The sequence below is a fragment of the Triticum urartu genome, chromosome 2 (genome assembly GCF_003073215.2).
Source record: "Triticum urartu cultivar G1812 chromosome 2, Tu2.1, whole genome shotgun sequence".
Classification (NCBI taxonomy): domain Eukaryota; kingdom Viridiplantae; phylum Streptophyta; class Magnoliopsida; order Poales; family Poaceae; genus Triticum; species Triticum urartu.
Window position 1 is genome coordinate 720,558,793 of NC_053023.1, and position 16,134 is coordinate 720,574,926.

Genomic DNA, 16,134 nt, shown 5'->3' on the forward strand with positions numbered 1-16,134 from the left:
TAAGCTTGTTGCTAATCCGACTCAGTCTGCAAGCACCAACAGTTCTGATGATTGAGTGCATATGTCTGCTTTTTGGCCTATGGCGTGCCAGATTATACGCCATCTATCTTTATTTCTGTGTTTATGTTATGAACTGTGTCATTTTGCTTTGTTTAGCCGGTCTACGTGGATCATTGTGTGGTCTACTGTTGCTGCATCATCTTATGGTTTGTAATGAATCAGACTGGGTTTAAAGAATGGAAGGTTCTGTGTTGGAATGTGCGGGGCCTTAATTCAGAAACGCGGCAGCTTGCTGTCAAACAGAAAATTGATGAAAGCGGTTGTTCAGTGGTTTGTCTTCAGGAAACTAAGTGCATGCACATTGATCATAGATTCATTAGAAAGTTCTGTCCTCGGCGCTTTGACAATTTTGCCTATGTGCCTTCGGTTGGTGCTTCAGCTGGTATGGTTGTTATTTGGAATTCTTCTTTTTTTGAGGACAAATTAATTGTGGCCAAACCTTTTGGAATTATTGTGGAGTTTCTTTCCAAACATACATCTGAAGTTTGGAAACTAGTGACTGTTTATGGCCCTTGTCAGAGTCCTGCACGTGATGAGTTTGTGCAGTGGTTATATAATCTGGACATTAATTGTGATGAAAAATGACTTCTTTTGGGATATTTCAACTTTATGAGGTCACTTGAAAACCGTAACTTGCTTGGTGGTGATGTCAATGACATTTTTTTGTTCAATGAAATCATAGGTCATTTGGGGCTTATTGAGCTGCCAATTAAGGGAAGGCAATTCACTTGGTCCAATATGCAGTCTCAGCCCCTTCTTGAGCAACTCGACTGGTTCTTCACTTTGGTTGCTTGGACCACCGACCACCCAAACACCTTAGTTTTGCCTCTTGCGCGATCGACATCAGATCATGTTCCTTGTGTTGTCACAATTGCCACGGCCATACCTAAAGCTAGAGCCTTTCATTTTGAAAACTACTGGGTTGAATTACCTGACTTTCATGAGTGTGTTGCACATGTTTTGGACAGCACGGCGCGTAAGTCTTCTGCTACTTTAACAATATCTGCTAAGTTTAAAGCGCTTAGACATGCTTTAAAACAATGGCATTTGAAGCTCTCCACAGTTAAAGCACTAATTGCTGATTGTAACAAAGTTATCCTTTACTTTGATGAACTAGAGAAGATTCGGCCTTTAAGTTGGCCTGAATTCAATTTCAGGCGAATAGTTAAGTTGCATCTGCAAGATATTTTGCGCTGGCAATATGTTTATTGGAAGCAGTGCTGCACGATCCGGAGCATCAAGGTTGGAGAGGAAAATTCAAAAAAAATTCATGCTATGGCCACCGAAAGATATCGAAGGAATACTATTTCTTCAATCAAGAATGCAGCGGGGGAGGTGGTTTCTGATCACCAAATCTTGGCGGGCATGTTTTGGTCTGATTTCAATAACCGCATGGGCCATGCAAAAGGAATACAAATGGGTTTTGATCTGACCAATTTAATATAGCAAGTTGATGGTCTGGAAGATCTGTCTTTACCGTTCACGGATTCTGAGGTTGATGCTGTAATTAAACACATACCTTGCGACCGTGCGCCGGGCCCGGATGGCTTTACTGGTCTCGTCTTAAAGAAGTGTTGGTCTATTCTCAAGGGGGACTTTATGCAACTTATCAATGAATTTTATGAGGGGAGGTGTAATTTGGAATGTCTCAATAATTCCTTAATCACCTTACTTCCCAAGAAGCTAAGTCCAGAAGTTGTTGGGGATTTCAGGCCGATTTCTCTAACCAACATGTGTTTAAAATTCCTGACGAAGTTGCTGGCCAATCGTCTGCAAAAGGTGATTCTGCGATGCATACACCGCAACCAGTACGGTTTTCTCCGTTGCTGATCTATTCAAGACTGCCTAGCCTGGTGTTTTGAATATATCCATCAATGCAAAGCATCTAAACGACCCATCATCCTCCTCAAGCTTGATTTCACTAAGGCATTTGATACTATCGAGCATGAGGCCATCCTCCAAATCCTACGATGCAAGGGTTTTGATTCTCGTTGGACTGGCTGGGTCAATAGCATTCTGTCCACGGGTTCCTCTTCTGTCCTTTTAAATGGTGTGCCAGGTAATCACTTTGTATGCAGATCGGGTGTACGTCAAGGAGATCCGCTATCTCCGCTATTATTCATCATTGCGGTGGATTTGCTTCAGTCTGTAGTCAATGAGATGTGCTCCAGAGGAACTTTCTCTTTACCAATCCCAACAAACTCCCATGACTACCCGATTGTTCAATACGCGGATGACACGCTTATTGTCTTGCCTGCGATTGATGATCAGCTGATCGCTTTTAAGGAGATGCTCTCAACGTTTGCAGCGTCAACTGGTTTGCACGTCAACTTCAGCAAGTCATCCCTTATTCCTCTCAATATGACAAAAGAAGAGGGCGCTTGGGTTGCCAGCCTTCTAGGTTGTGATGTAGGATCTATGCCTTTCACATACCTAGGTCTACCTATGGGCACTTCTCGGCCCACGATCTATGATTTGCTGCCACTTGTGGATCGTATTGAGCGAAGGCTGTCTGCTTCCTCGTGTTTACTGAATCAAGGCAGTCGGCTCCAATTGCTTCAGTCAATTCTTTGTTCGATGCCAATCTACTTCCTGTGCACGCTATCTCTCCCTAAGGGGATCTTGCAACAGATTGAGAGAATCATGCGACAATGTCTGTGGAGATGCAACAATGATAATCCGAGACAATCCTTAGCTGCTTGGGATCGAGTCTGTAGACCTAAGAAGTGTGGTGGTTTGGGAGTACTAAACTTGGGTCTTCAAAATGAAGCCTTGTTACTCAAGCACCTGTTCAAATTCTTTAACAGAATGGACGTGCCTTGGGTCACATTAATTTGGGACACTTATTATGCTGCTTCGCCACCGCAGGTTACTCAAAGTTGTGGCTCTTTTTGGTGGAGGGATGTCATGAAATTGTACACCAACTTCTTCAAGTTAGCCGTCCCTGAAGTGCATACTGGCAACACGGTGACATTCTGGCTTGATCGATGGCATTTGGGAAATAATGTGGTCCTTTTATGCGACCGTTTCCCTAGGCTCCATTCTTTTGTCATCAATGACACAATCACTGTCAGGGAGTTTTTGGAGCTACCAGAGATCTCCGACCACTTTCATTTGCCGCTATCGCAGGAGGCATATAATGATCTACTTCAACTTCAAGATTTACTCACCTTAGTCAACTTGAATGATGAGGGCAAGGACATATGGAAGTGGCCGTCCAAAACTGGAGAGTTTAAATCAAAGATATATTATGAGTCTTGCTTCTCACATTTGGTGGTCGATCCCATATTCGAATGGATTTGGAAGTGTGCTTGCACGCTAAAGTTTAAATTGTTTGGATGGCTTCTTTTAATGGACCGTTTAAACACCAGGGACATGATGCAACGTAGGAGCTGGATCATTCAGGATGATACGTGTGTTCGTTGCCTCTCTGCCACACATGAGGATCGTGAACACCTTTTCTTTGCATGCAATTTCAGACAGAGGGTTTGGAATTACCTTGGGATTTCTTGGAATGCTCAGCACAACCAGAATACACATGACATGGCTCTTGCTGCTAGGAGGGACTTTGGTTATCCTTTCTTCACTGAGATGGTTTTTACTGCTACTTGGAACATCTGGATTCAATGGAATGGGAAGATCTTTAGAAATGAGAGACCCACCTTCATTTCTTGGTGGAGGAACTTCATCCATGATATTTCCTTACTTGCTCATAGAATCAAATGTAAATATAGGGATAGTCTAATTTCCTGGATAGCCTCTCTCTCATAGGTCTCTTGTAAGTATTCCTCTCTTAGCTTCTAGTTTCTCTGTAATTATGTAAACTTTAATTTTCTTATCTAATAAAACACTGTGAGGCTGTTGCCTTGCAGTACATAGTCAAAAAAAACTTGTGCATATCAGTCTGATCCTGGATGAGCCGGAGCACCAGTTCGCCTTCTTGAAAAGTTCTGGTTCTAACCCGGCGGCTGTAATAACGACACACACATCTTGCTAGTAAATCGTAGAACGAGCTGCTGCAATGTCACACTCCTCATCTAACAGGTCAAGTGCTTCCTGTCGTGCCTTCTCATTGTCAGCTTCAACATAAGCCGCCACACGGGGCGAGTCATGACGTATGTCACTAGGGAGAACCGCCTCTACTCTGTAGACCATGAAAAATGGTGTGTAACCCATAGATCTGTTCGGTGTAGTATTGATGCTCCATAACACAGAAGGTAACTCCTCAACCCAACGACCTGGCGTCCGTTGTAAAGGAACCGTAAGCCAGGGCTTGATGCCTCTCAGGATCTCTTGATTGGCTCTCTCCGCTTGACCATTAGATTGGGGGTGAGCCACTGATGACACGTCAAGCCAGATGTGCTCACGTTGACAAAATTCTTTCTAGTATCCTTGGACAAATTAGTGCCATTATCAGTTATGATACTGTGTGGAAAACCAAACCGGAAAATCACCTTTTTGATGAATTGAACTGCTATGGCCGCATCACACTTACTGACTGGCTCTACCTCCACCCACTTAGTGAACTTATCAACCGCCACTAGAAGGTGGGTCTTCTTATCCTTGGACCTTTTAAAGGGCCCAACCATATCCAGCCACCAAGTTGCAAACGGCCAAGTGATTGGAATCATCCTCAATTCCTGAGCCGGAACATGAGCTCGACGTGAAAACTTCTGACAACCATCACACTTTTTCACCAAGTCCTTAGCATCAGCATGAGCCATCAGCCAGTAGAAGCCGTGACAAAAAGCTTTAGCTACCAGGAACTTTGAACCGGCGTGGTGACCACAATCTCCTTCGTGAATCTCACGCAAAATCTCACAGCCTTCTTCAGGAGATACACAACGCTGAAACGCCCTTGTTACACTGCAATGATGCAATTCTCCGTTGACAATGGTCATTGACTTGGATCACCGGATTATCTGCCTGGCCAATGTTTCATCCTCCGGTAACTCGCCCCGGTTCATATACGCCAAATATGGGTCTGTCCAATCTGGGATAACATGAAGAGCTGCCACCAACTGAGCCTCCGGGTCAGGAATAGCCAAATCCTCCTCTGTAGGTAGCTTTACTGACGGGTTATGCAAGACATCCAGAAAAACATTGGGTGGCACCGGTTTACGTTGGGAACCCAAATGGCTTCAAGCGTCTGCCACTTCGTTCTTTCACCGATCCACATGGTCAACCTAATACCCCTTGAAGTGACCAGCCACAACATCCACCTCTCGTCGATACGCCACCATGAGCGGATCCTTGGAATCCCAAGTACCAGACACTTGTTGAGCTACCAGGTCCGAGTCACCAAAGCACTTAACCTGGCTTAAATTCATCTCCTTAGCCATTCGATGACCATGGAGTAAAGCCTCATATTCAGCTGCATTGATAATGCAAGTGAACATTAAACGGAGAACATAACAAAATTTATCACCTCGTGGGGAAGTTAACACGACTCCAGCCCCCGAGCCCTCCAATGGCCTGGACCCATCAAAATGAATAGTCCAATAATTGTGATCCGTCTTTTCTTCTGGTGCCTGCAACTCTGTCCAGTCATTGATGAAATCCACAAGCGCTTGGGACTTGATTGCCGTACGAGGCATATATTTTAACCCGTGAGGTCCAAGCTCAATGGCCCATTTGGCAACCCGGCCAGTTGCTTCCCTGTTTTGGATTATATCTCCCAAAGGGGCAGAACTGACCGCAGTGATGGGATGACCCTGAAAATACTATTTAAGCTACCGGCTCGCCATGAAAACTCCGTACACCAATTTCTGCCAATGTGGGTACCTCTATTTGGACTGAATAAGCACCTCACTGATATAATAAACCGGCCGTCGAACCAGATACTCCTTTCCAGCCTCCTTGCTCTCCACCACAATGGCCACACTGACAGCTCGGGCATTAGCAGCCACATATAACAAACAGTGGCTCTTTATCGACCGGAGCAGCAAGGACAGGTGGCTCAGCTAGCTTCTTCTTCAAGTCCTCAAATGCCGCATTAGCAGCATCACACCAGACAAAATTATCTGTCTTCTTCATCATGTGATATAGAGGGATAGCTTTCTCTCCTAACCGGCTGATAAACCGGCTCAGCGCTGCAATACGACCCGCCAGACGTTGAACATCATTGATACACAACGGTTTAGCCAGAGACGTAATAGGTTTGGTCTTTTCCGGATTAGCTTCAATGCCCCTGTTAGACACCAGAAAACCCAAGAGCTTGCCTGCCGGTACACCAAAGACACACTTGGCCGGAATAAGCATCATCTTATAAACCTGAAGATTATCAAAAGTTTCGTTCAAATCGTATATTAACGTCTCCTCTTTCCTGGACTTCACCACAATATCATCCACATAAGCATGAACATTGCACCCAATCTGATTATGAAGACAATTCTGCACACATCATTGATAAGTCGCCTAGGCACTCTTGAGCCTAAAAGGCATAGATACATAGCAGAAGGCTCCAAAGGGAGTTATCAAAGCTGTCTTCTCCTGGTCCTTAACTGCCATTTTGATCTGATGATAACCAGAATAAGCATCTAGAAAACTCAAATACTCACAACCCGCCGTAGCATCAATGATTTTATCAATACGAGGGAGAGCAAAGGGATCAGTTGGACAAGCCTTGTTCAAATCTATGTAGTCCACACACATACGCCAAGTGCCATTTTTCTTAAGTACTAGCATCGGGTTAGCTAACCACTCAGGGTGAAAAACCTCCACAATAAACCCTGCTGCCAAGAGCCGGGCTACCTCCTCACCAATGGCCTTGCACCTTTCTTCATTAAAGCGGCGGAGAAACTGCTTGACCGGATTAAACTTGGGATCGATATTAAGAGTGTGCTCAGCGAGTTCCCTCGGCACACCTGGCATGTCAGAAGGTTTCCATGCGAAGATGTCCCAGTTCTCACGGATGAACTCGATGAGCATGCTTTCCTATTCGGATCCAGGTTAGCGTTGATGCTAAACTACTTGGATGAATCGCCAGGAACAAAATCAACCAGTTTAGTATCATCAGCCGATTTAAACTTCAAGGCCGGATCATGCTTTGTAGTTGGCTTTTTCAAAGAAGTCATATCCGTTGGGTCAACATTGTCCTTGTAGAACTTCAACTCCTCTGTTGCACAAACTGACTCAGCATAGGCCGCATCACCTTATTCACACTCCAAAGCTATCCTACGGCTCCCATGTACCGTGAGCAGATAAACATAACAGGGCCTTGCCATGAACTTAGCATAAGTCGACCGTCCAAATAGGGCATGATAAGGGCTTTTGATTTTCACCACTTCAAAAGTCAATGTCTCTGATCTTGAATCATGATCATCTCCAAAAGCAACCTCTAGAGCTATCTTGCCAACTGGATACGCCGATTTACCAAGCACCACACCATGGAAAGCGGTGTTCGATGGTTTAAGATTTTTATCTATCAACCCCATGCGACGGAAGGTTTCATAATAAAGGATATTGATATTGCTCCCTCCATCAATGAGCACCTTGGTGAACTTATACCCTCCAACCTGAGGCGCCACCACCAATGCCAGATGACCCGGATTATCAACCCGGGGCGGATGATCCTCTCGACTCCACACAATGAGCTGTTCAGACCAGCGCAAGTAACGGTGCACTGCCGGTTCAACGGAGTTCACTGCCCTTTAATGAAGCTTCTGATCGCGCTTGCACGGGCTAGTGGTGAAGACAAGATACTGCCCACTATTCAATTGCTTCGGGTTGTTCTACTAACCCGACTGTTGCTGTTGCTGACTCCCCTGATGATTATAACCACCCTGGTTGCCCTGACTACCTTGATTGCCATGTCCGCCTTGATTACCCTGAAATCCTGAGTCAGAACTACCACCACCATAACCCGGCCCATGAGAACCGGGTCCTGAACCGCCGGACGGTCCATGATCATATTGGAAAAGATCCAAGTTTTTGAACTCCCGCATAATAAAGCAATCCTTCCAGAGGTGCGTAGCTGGCCTTTCTCGCGTCCCGTGCCTTGGGCAAGGCTGGTTTAATAGGTGCTCAAGATTGACACCTGATGCTCCACTCCGCGGGGGCGGTTTACCCTTACGACGCTGACCATTATTCTGCGTGTTGGTGTTAGCCACAAAATCTAAACTGTTATCCCCTTTACGCTTACCGTTGTTTCCATGGCCTGCCGGGTTATGCTGCTACCCTTTGGTGCTACCGCTCTTCTTTCCCTTTCCTGGCTTTTCATCGTCAGACTCGGGGTCCTTGGTACTATCAGAGTCGGCATACTTACCCAGAGCTGCCATAAGCGTCCCCATGTCATTGCGATGATGCTTGAGTCGTCCTAGCTTCAACTTCAAAGGCGTGAACCAGCAATTTCCTTCGAACGTCAAGACTACTGTATCGGCGCTGATACGGTTCGATGAATGCAGGATTGCCGAGACCCGGCGCACCCAATGGGTTGTTGATTCACCTTCTTCTTGGACACAGGCGGCTAAGTCCACAATTGACATGGGCTGCTTGCACGTGTCTTTGAAATTCTGGATAAACCGGGCCTTTAAATCGGCCCATGATCCAATGGAGTTAGCTGGCAAACTTTTCAGCCAAGTGCGAGTTGTTCCTTCCAACATCATAGTGAAGTATTTAGCGCATGCGACATCGCTAACATCCAGCATTTCCATCGCCATCTCATAGCTCTCAATCCATGACTCCGGAGGTAAGTCGGCAGTATAATTGGGTACTTTACGAGGACCTTTGAAATCTTTAGGCAGCCGCACATTATGCAGAGCCGGGGTGAGACACGGTACCCCCAAAGAACTAAAAGCTACACCTGGTTCCAAAGAAGTCGTTGGACGATCCGGAGTAATCTGACGGGCCGCGTACTGTGCCACTAACTCGGCTTCTCGATGTGCTCTACCATGATCCACCATGTCCTGAGCATTAGCACCGCCGCCTACCGGGTTATGTCCTCGAGGCGGGTTACGGTTCTGCGCACTGTTTGGCACAGTCGGTTCATCAATATGCATGCTGTAACTCCGGCTTGGGCGGGGGGTGGAATGAATCCTCTCGCGGCTGTACGAATAAGCCTACTGCCGAGTCAAAGTTGTTTGAAGGAGGTCCCTAGCCCGTCGCGTCTCAACCGCTACTGGGGAATCGCCTTCGACCGCGAAAGCTGCCAATCGTGACGCGGCGGCGACTACGTTATCCAAAGGGTTGGAGTAATGAGCCGGAGGTGTCAATATCCGTTGTCACAAGACATTGTTCTAACGAGGCGGATCCATCGTGCGCGGCTGAACCGGCGCACCCGTTCCAGGTGCCTCCTCCCGGTTTACCACTGGCTAGTTACTGGTACCTACTCCTAGCATGTTAAAGAGATTCCTTGCCTCATAAACCGGAGGTAGGTGAGACCGGTACCTTCTCCTCATGACATCATTTGACGCGTTCTGATCCAACATAAGACGATAAGCCTGTGCATCCAACTCGGCCCACTCTGCAGCCATACTGGTGTTCTCAGCTGCCAGGTCTGCCTTGGCTTGAGCTATTTGATCCTTCACTTTTGCAACTTATGCATTATGCTGATCCTGATCCGTCGGGTTAACTTCAGCCGCCAGCAGTGTTGCCAAAGTGTCGAATAAATCAGACAAAACCTGAACCGGCGGTTGCGCAGGGCCTCCTGCCCCAGCTGCTGTCGCCGCCGCTGAACCGGAGATCATCGCTGCTGCGGTCGAAGAGTACTGCGCTGACTGTGTACCGGCCATGAAGATCGCAACTCGGCTCGACGGATTGAAGGGGTCTAGAATACTGTCGCCATGGGAACAGCCCCCAAACCGGCCATCTTGCAGTTGGTACAATGACTCGGTCCCTCCGGTAGATGACTCGTCATCAGAGTAAACGGCGGTTTCACCACCAGATACCGATCTATCCTCAAATTCCGCTCCGTGGACGACTCCCACAAAGGCACGCTTCATGGCAGGCTGAACCCGGGCGGGTCTCGCATGCTGAGCCGTTTCGATGATGTCGGTGCAAATGTCTGGCTCAGGGCCCGGCTCGCTAATTTTGCCAATGAAGACGTGAATACCGTCGAACGGGACCCGATACCCGTACTCAATTGAGCCGGCCTCGGGGCCCCTGAGGGAGTCCTGGATTAGGGGGTCCTTGGTAGCCGGACTATATACCTTCGCCGAACTGTTGGTCTATGAAGATACAAGATCGAAGACTTCGTCCCGTATTCGGGTGGGACTCTCCTTTGCGTGGAAGGCAAGCTTGGCAATTCGGATATGTAGATCTCCTCCCTTGTAACCGACTCTGTGTAACCCTAGCCCCCTCAGGTGTCTATATAAACCGGAGGGTTTAGTATGTAGGACGAGGACAATCATAATCATAGGCTAGCTTCTAGGGTTTAGCCTCTATGATCTCGTCCTAGATCAACTCTTGTAATACTCATATCATCAAGATCAATCTAGCAGGAAGTAGGGTATTACCTCCATCCCGAGGTCCCGAACCTGGGTAAACATTGTGTCCCCCGCCTCCTGTTACCATCTGTCTTAGACGCACAGTTCAGGACCACCTACCCAAGATCCGCCGGTTTTGACAACGACATTGGTGCTTTCATTGAGAGTTCCACTGCGCCGTCACGATAATGGGTCGATGGCTCCTTCGATCATCGGCAACGATGCGATCTTGAGTGAGGTTTTTCTCCCCGGACAGATCTTTGTATTCGGCAGCTTCGTACTGCGGGCCAACTCGCTTGGCCATCTAGAGCAGATCGAAAGCTACGCCCCTAACCATTAGACCAGGTTTGGAAACTTAAACTATACCGCCGACATCCGCGGAAACTTGATATTCGACTGGTTCGAGCCCATGTGAGGTGCGCCGCACAGTCACGACGAGCATGACTTCGCTCTGCCGTCGGACGGTGTTCGGGAGATCACACATGTGGCTACTCCGGCCCTCAATCTGGAGTAGATTGCGTCGTCCGAGGACGGGTGGATGGACCCCGCCACGGAGGCTGCACACTCAGCGGCGATAGAGCCGAATACTAACTTCACCTCCTATGAGACCTGTGTTGCCGGACACTTGGATTCATCCTCGACCACAGGCTCCAAACCGCCTGCGTCCGTGCCTATCGAATCTGATTGGGCACTGAGCATGGAGTTTTCCTCTGCGGATATCTTTCAGCACTCACCCTGGGCGACGTGCTGAATTCATTAAGGTCTCTCTCCTTGTCAGGAGGCCCTTGGCCGAACTATGTCCGGCTCGAGTGGGAAGCGGACGACGAAGAAACTCGTTCCCCACCCACTACCCACTTAATAGCCATTGTCAATGATTTAGCAGACATGCTTGATTTCGGCTCCGAAGACATCGACGGTATGGACGACGATGCAGGGGAGGAACAGGAACCACCGCCCACAGGGCGCTGGACAGCCACTTCATCACATGATATATATATATATATATGGTGGATACACCCAAAGAAAACAATGATGAGGAACGGAAGGATGCAGCGAAGGATAATACCCTCGAAAAGCAACCAAAGCGACGACGTAGGCACCGCTCCAAATCCCGCCTCGGCAAAAACAGTGATAACAACGCAAGAAAGAATAATACCCCGGTCGACTCCAAAGGAAACGATGACCACATGGACCCAGCGACAGAGTAGGATGAGCCAGCGGACGGCGAACATAGTACATAGCTGCTGTCCGATCACGGCGACGCCGAGGGTAAAACTCATCAACCTGTCTCCGGAGAGGAGAACAGTCCGGACGACGATGCACACATCATCCCGGAAAGGCAATTGGAGCAAGAGAACCTCCATAGAAGGCTTATCACCACCGCGAGGAGTCTGAAGAAGCAGAAGCAAAGGCTTAAGGCCGTGCAAAATACACTCAACAGTAGATGGAACAAAGTGCTAGACACTGAAGAAAAGTACGGTGGCAGTCGCCACACAAAGAGCTATCCAAAGCGCAAGCTACTGCCTGAATTTGATGACGAGGCTTTAGAGCTCATACAGCCCAAATATAAAACGACCGATCAGCCGGATCGACCACCCCGTGGCCGCAATAGGGCGGCTAACGATGTCGCACATAAGTCAGCACACGATTTACGTGAGGACTTGCACCAAAAAGCCGGTATGACCAGGTCCATCTACGTATCTAGGAAGCGCTCTCGGGCACGGAATCAAAACCGAACACTACAACCGTCAAAATGCCATGACACACATCCAAATACATGGGTGCCATGCACCCCCTATGCTTCACCGATGAGGTGCTGGATCACGAATTTCCAGAGGGTTTCAAACCCGTGAACATAGAGGCATATGACAGAACGACAGACCCTGGGGTCTGGATTGAGGACTTCATCCTTCATATCCACATGGCTCCCGGAGATGATCTCCACGCCATCAAATACATGCCCCTCAAGTTGAAAGGACCAGCTCGGCACTGGCTGAAAAGCCTCCCTGAAAACTCAATTGGAAGTTGGGAAGAGCTTGAGGATGCTTTTATGGCTAATTTTCAAAGGACTTATGTCCGACCTCCGGATGCAAACGATTTAAGTCATATAATTCAACAGCCCAGAGAGTCAGCCCGAAAGCTTTGGAACAGATTCCTCACTAAGAAGAATCAAATCGTCGACTGCCCGGATGCTTAAGTCTTAGCGGCTTTCAAACACAGTGTCCGGGACGAATGGCTCGCCAGACACCTCGGCCAGGAAAAACCAAGGACAATGGCAGCCCTAACAAGCCTTATGACCCGCTTTTGCGTGAGCGAGGATAGTTGGCTGGCCCGTAGCGGCACCAGCGACCCAGGCACATCCAAAGTCAGGTATGGCAATGGAAAACTCCGACACGATAAAAGTAAGCGTGGAAATAATGAAGACAGCCCAGACAACACGATGGTAAACGCCGGATTCAGGGGCTCTCAACCCGATCAACGGAAAAAGCCATTCAAAGGCAGTAGAGATGGACCGTCCAGCCTAACAAGTTTCTAGACAGATTATGTCAGATTCATGGCACCTCCGACAAGCCTGCAAATCACACCAACAGAGAATGCCGGATCTTCAAGCAGGCCGGCCGGCTAAACGCCGAATGCAAGGGGAGGGAGACACCAAGTGAGGACGAGGATGAGCCTCGCCAGCCAAACACTAGCGGACAAAAAAATTCCCACCAGATGTCAAAACAGTGAACATGATTCACGTAATGAAGAGGAGGAGCAAATGCGTACTCCAACACGTATGCGCCATGGAGCCCGTCACCCCCAAGTTCAACCCTTGGTCGGCCTGTCCGATCACCTTTGATCGCAGGGATCACCCGACTAGTATCTGGCACGGAGGATCGGCTGCCTTGGTGCTAGACCCAATAAATGACGGATACCATCTCACCCGAGTCCTTATGGATGGCGGCAGTAGTCTTAATCTGATATATCAGGACACAGTCCGCAAAATGGGGATAGACCCGACAAGAATCAGCCAAAGCAATACTACCTTTAAAGGAGTAATACGAGGCCCAGAGGCCCGCTGCACGGGCTCTCTAGTTCTATAGGTTGTATTCGGTTCTCCCGACGACTTCTGAAGTGAAGAATTAACCTTCGACATCGCTCCATTCCGAAGCGGCTATCACGCACTACTCGAAAGAATGGCCTTCGCTCGTTTTAATGCAGTACCACATTACGCTTATCTTAAGCTTAAGATGCCCAGTCCACGTGCCATCATCATAGTTAGCGGAAACACAGAGCGCTCCTTACGTGCGGAGGAATGTGTGGTGGCTCTAGCAGCCGAACACTAAACGGCCTCTCCAACTAGAATAAATGATCGGTCGTCAAGACCGCGGACACGGCTAGATGAGTCCGGCGCACCACTAACTGTAACAGCTCAGATAAACCTGAGATTGGGTAGATGGATATACCCCAATAGGTGGTGCTAGGGGCTTCCCGCACATAAAAAGGGCTACAGTTCGGCTTAACCCTATTTAGATTGCATTTTAATGGTTCATTAAGAATAACCAGTTTTTCGCACGAAGACTTTCACCTAGGTTTTTCTCTTTTACAGATGATCATCGTGCTACACCCTTCCAGGATACGGCACAACGGAGACACAGGTGCAGACCTGCAGCAGGGCCCTGATCAAAGGTTTCGTTTTAGATTAAGACCCTGTGTAAACATTTTTTATTGTCTCTTGTTGCTTCACACCCTCCGGATACTCAACACAACCGAGAGGGATGCTGGCGTTATTGGCGTTTCGTCACGTCAGACTAATGCACGTACCTGGAAATTCAGAGCTCATTCTCAAGGGCGTTACTCAGCCCAGTATATGTTGTAAAGTCCGAATACCTTAGGGAGTGTTCGGCGTCGCGAGTTTGGCCTTATATGCACCAGCTCCGAATCATGTGTTTGGTCAATAGTTGGGTTTGCCCGGCTCCCATGTTTTGCTACCTTACGTTCTGCTCTATCGGCTAAGGTGGCACTGGGAGAACTACTGCGATTGTGCCCTGGTTCATCTGGATGAGCACCTCAGTAGAGAAAGCCGAAAACTGACTGTCATGATAAAGCACGAGACTGGTCAACCACTCGATGACTTAGCGGAATCTTTGCGATTCCTTCGCATTAACGAAGGGCCGGTTTCCTGGTCATGTATGTACGCGCACCGTATTCGGATGAGCGCGGAAGTACCAGGGGCTATATAGTAGCCCCGCCGTCAAACTCCTATGGCTAAGTGAAAGTGTTAAAGCTATATAGTCCGATTACCTTGTTCGCTGTGCTATCACCTCCTTAATGGACCAAGACGTTGGATCAAGTGTGAATACACGCTTTTCCGAACACCCCCGCATTATGTGCGTGGGGGCTAAAGCCAACGACTGCAAACTTTCAGGTTATCTACATACATAAACGGCCGCATAGGAGGCATCATAATACTTTCAGGAAAAAGTATAAACACATCCTTTATAATCCAAATAGCATTGTTTTTACAATTGGGACACATGTCACTCGAACATGATACTCTTCAAGCACTGAGCCTCTATTAAACGAGCGCCTTCTAGGACTTCTTCAAAATAGTGCTCAGCCGGGAGCTGGCCTACGGCCGGACCTCGGGTTGCAATAGCGGTGGCCTCCATCTCTGCCCAGTATGTCTTAACACGGGCAAGCGCCATCCGCGCATGCTCTATGCACGCCGACCTCTTTACAACATCGATATGTGGCACAGCACCAAGGAATCGTTCCACTAAACCAAAATAACTATTCAGCCTTGGTCCTTCTGGCCGAAGATGATCCACCACAGACCTCATGGCAAGTCCGGACAACCTATGGAGCTCAGCCCACTCGGCCATTCGTTCATTTAACAGCAGCGGACGCATTGGAGCACTGAACTACGACCAGAACAACTTTTCCACTTTGTGATCTTTCTGATCTTTGAAAAACTCAGTCGCATCGGTAGCACTCATTGCCAAGTCCAAGTACGCGTCCGCGGCAATCCATAATCGATCCAGAGGGGCATACTTCGGATCTCCGAACTTCATCCACAACAAAAAGGGCTTCCCAGCCATGATATCTCCGGCTTGACGGAGCTCCTCCTTCGTCGCTCTGATTTTAGAGCGGGTTTCCTTGGCTGCTTCCATTCCTTTCTTCAGGTCAGCCGCTTTCGCTTGGCTTTCCTTTTCAATAAGATCATATCGGCTGGCGACATCTTTGAGCTCAACAGCCATCTTGGCTATTTTATCTTCGCTCTGGCGATGAGCAGCCTGTTCAGCTCTTAACTCTTCGACCGCCTTTAGGGCGGCCGCATCACTCCTCCTTGCTTGTTCCTTGGCTTGGGCAAGTTCCGCCCGAAGGGTCTCCATGGCTGCAGCTCCATCTGCAGTCACAACATATTATAGATACTAGCATCATGCTGCTCTTAATATTTTTTGACAACCTGAAAATACATACCATGTGCCTCGTCAAGCCGCTTGTTCACAAGCGCGATGTCGGCATCTGCCGCATCAAGCTCCCGCCTCAGTTCGGCACACTTAGCAGTCCGGCCAGCCACCGGACCCTCAGCCACTTGCACATGTAAGCAGCGCGATCACTACCTGGGACTATGATCCTCTGTTTGCCGCCTTTGGACAGCAAC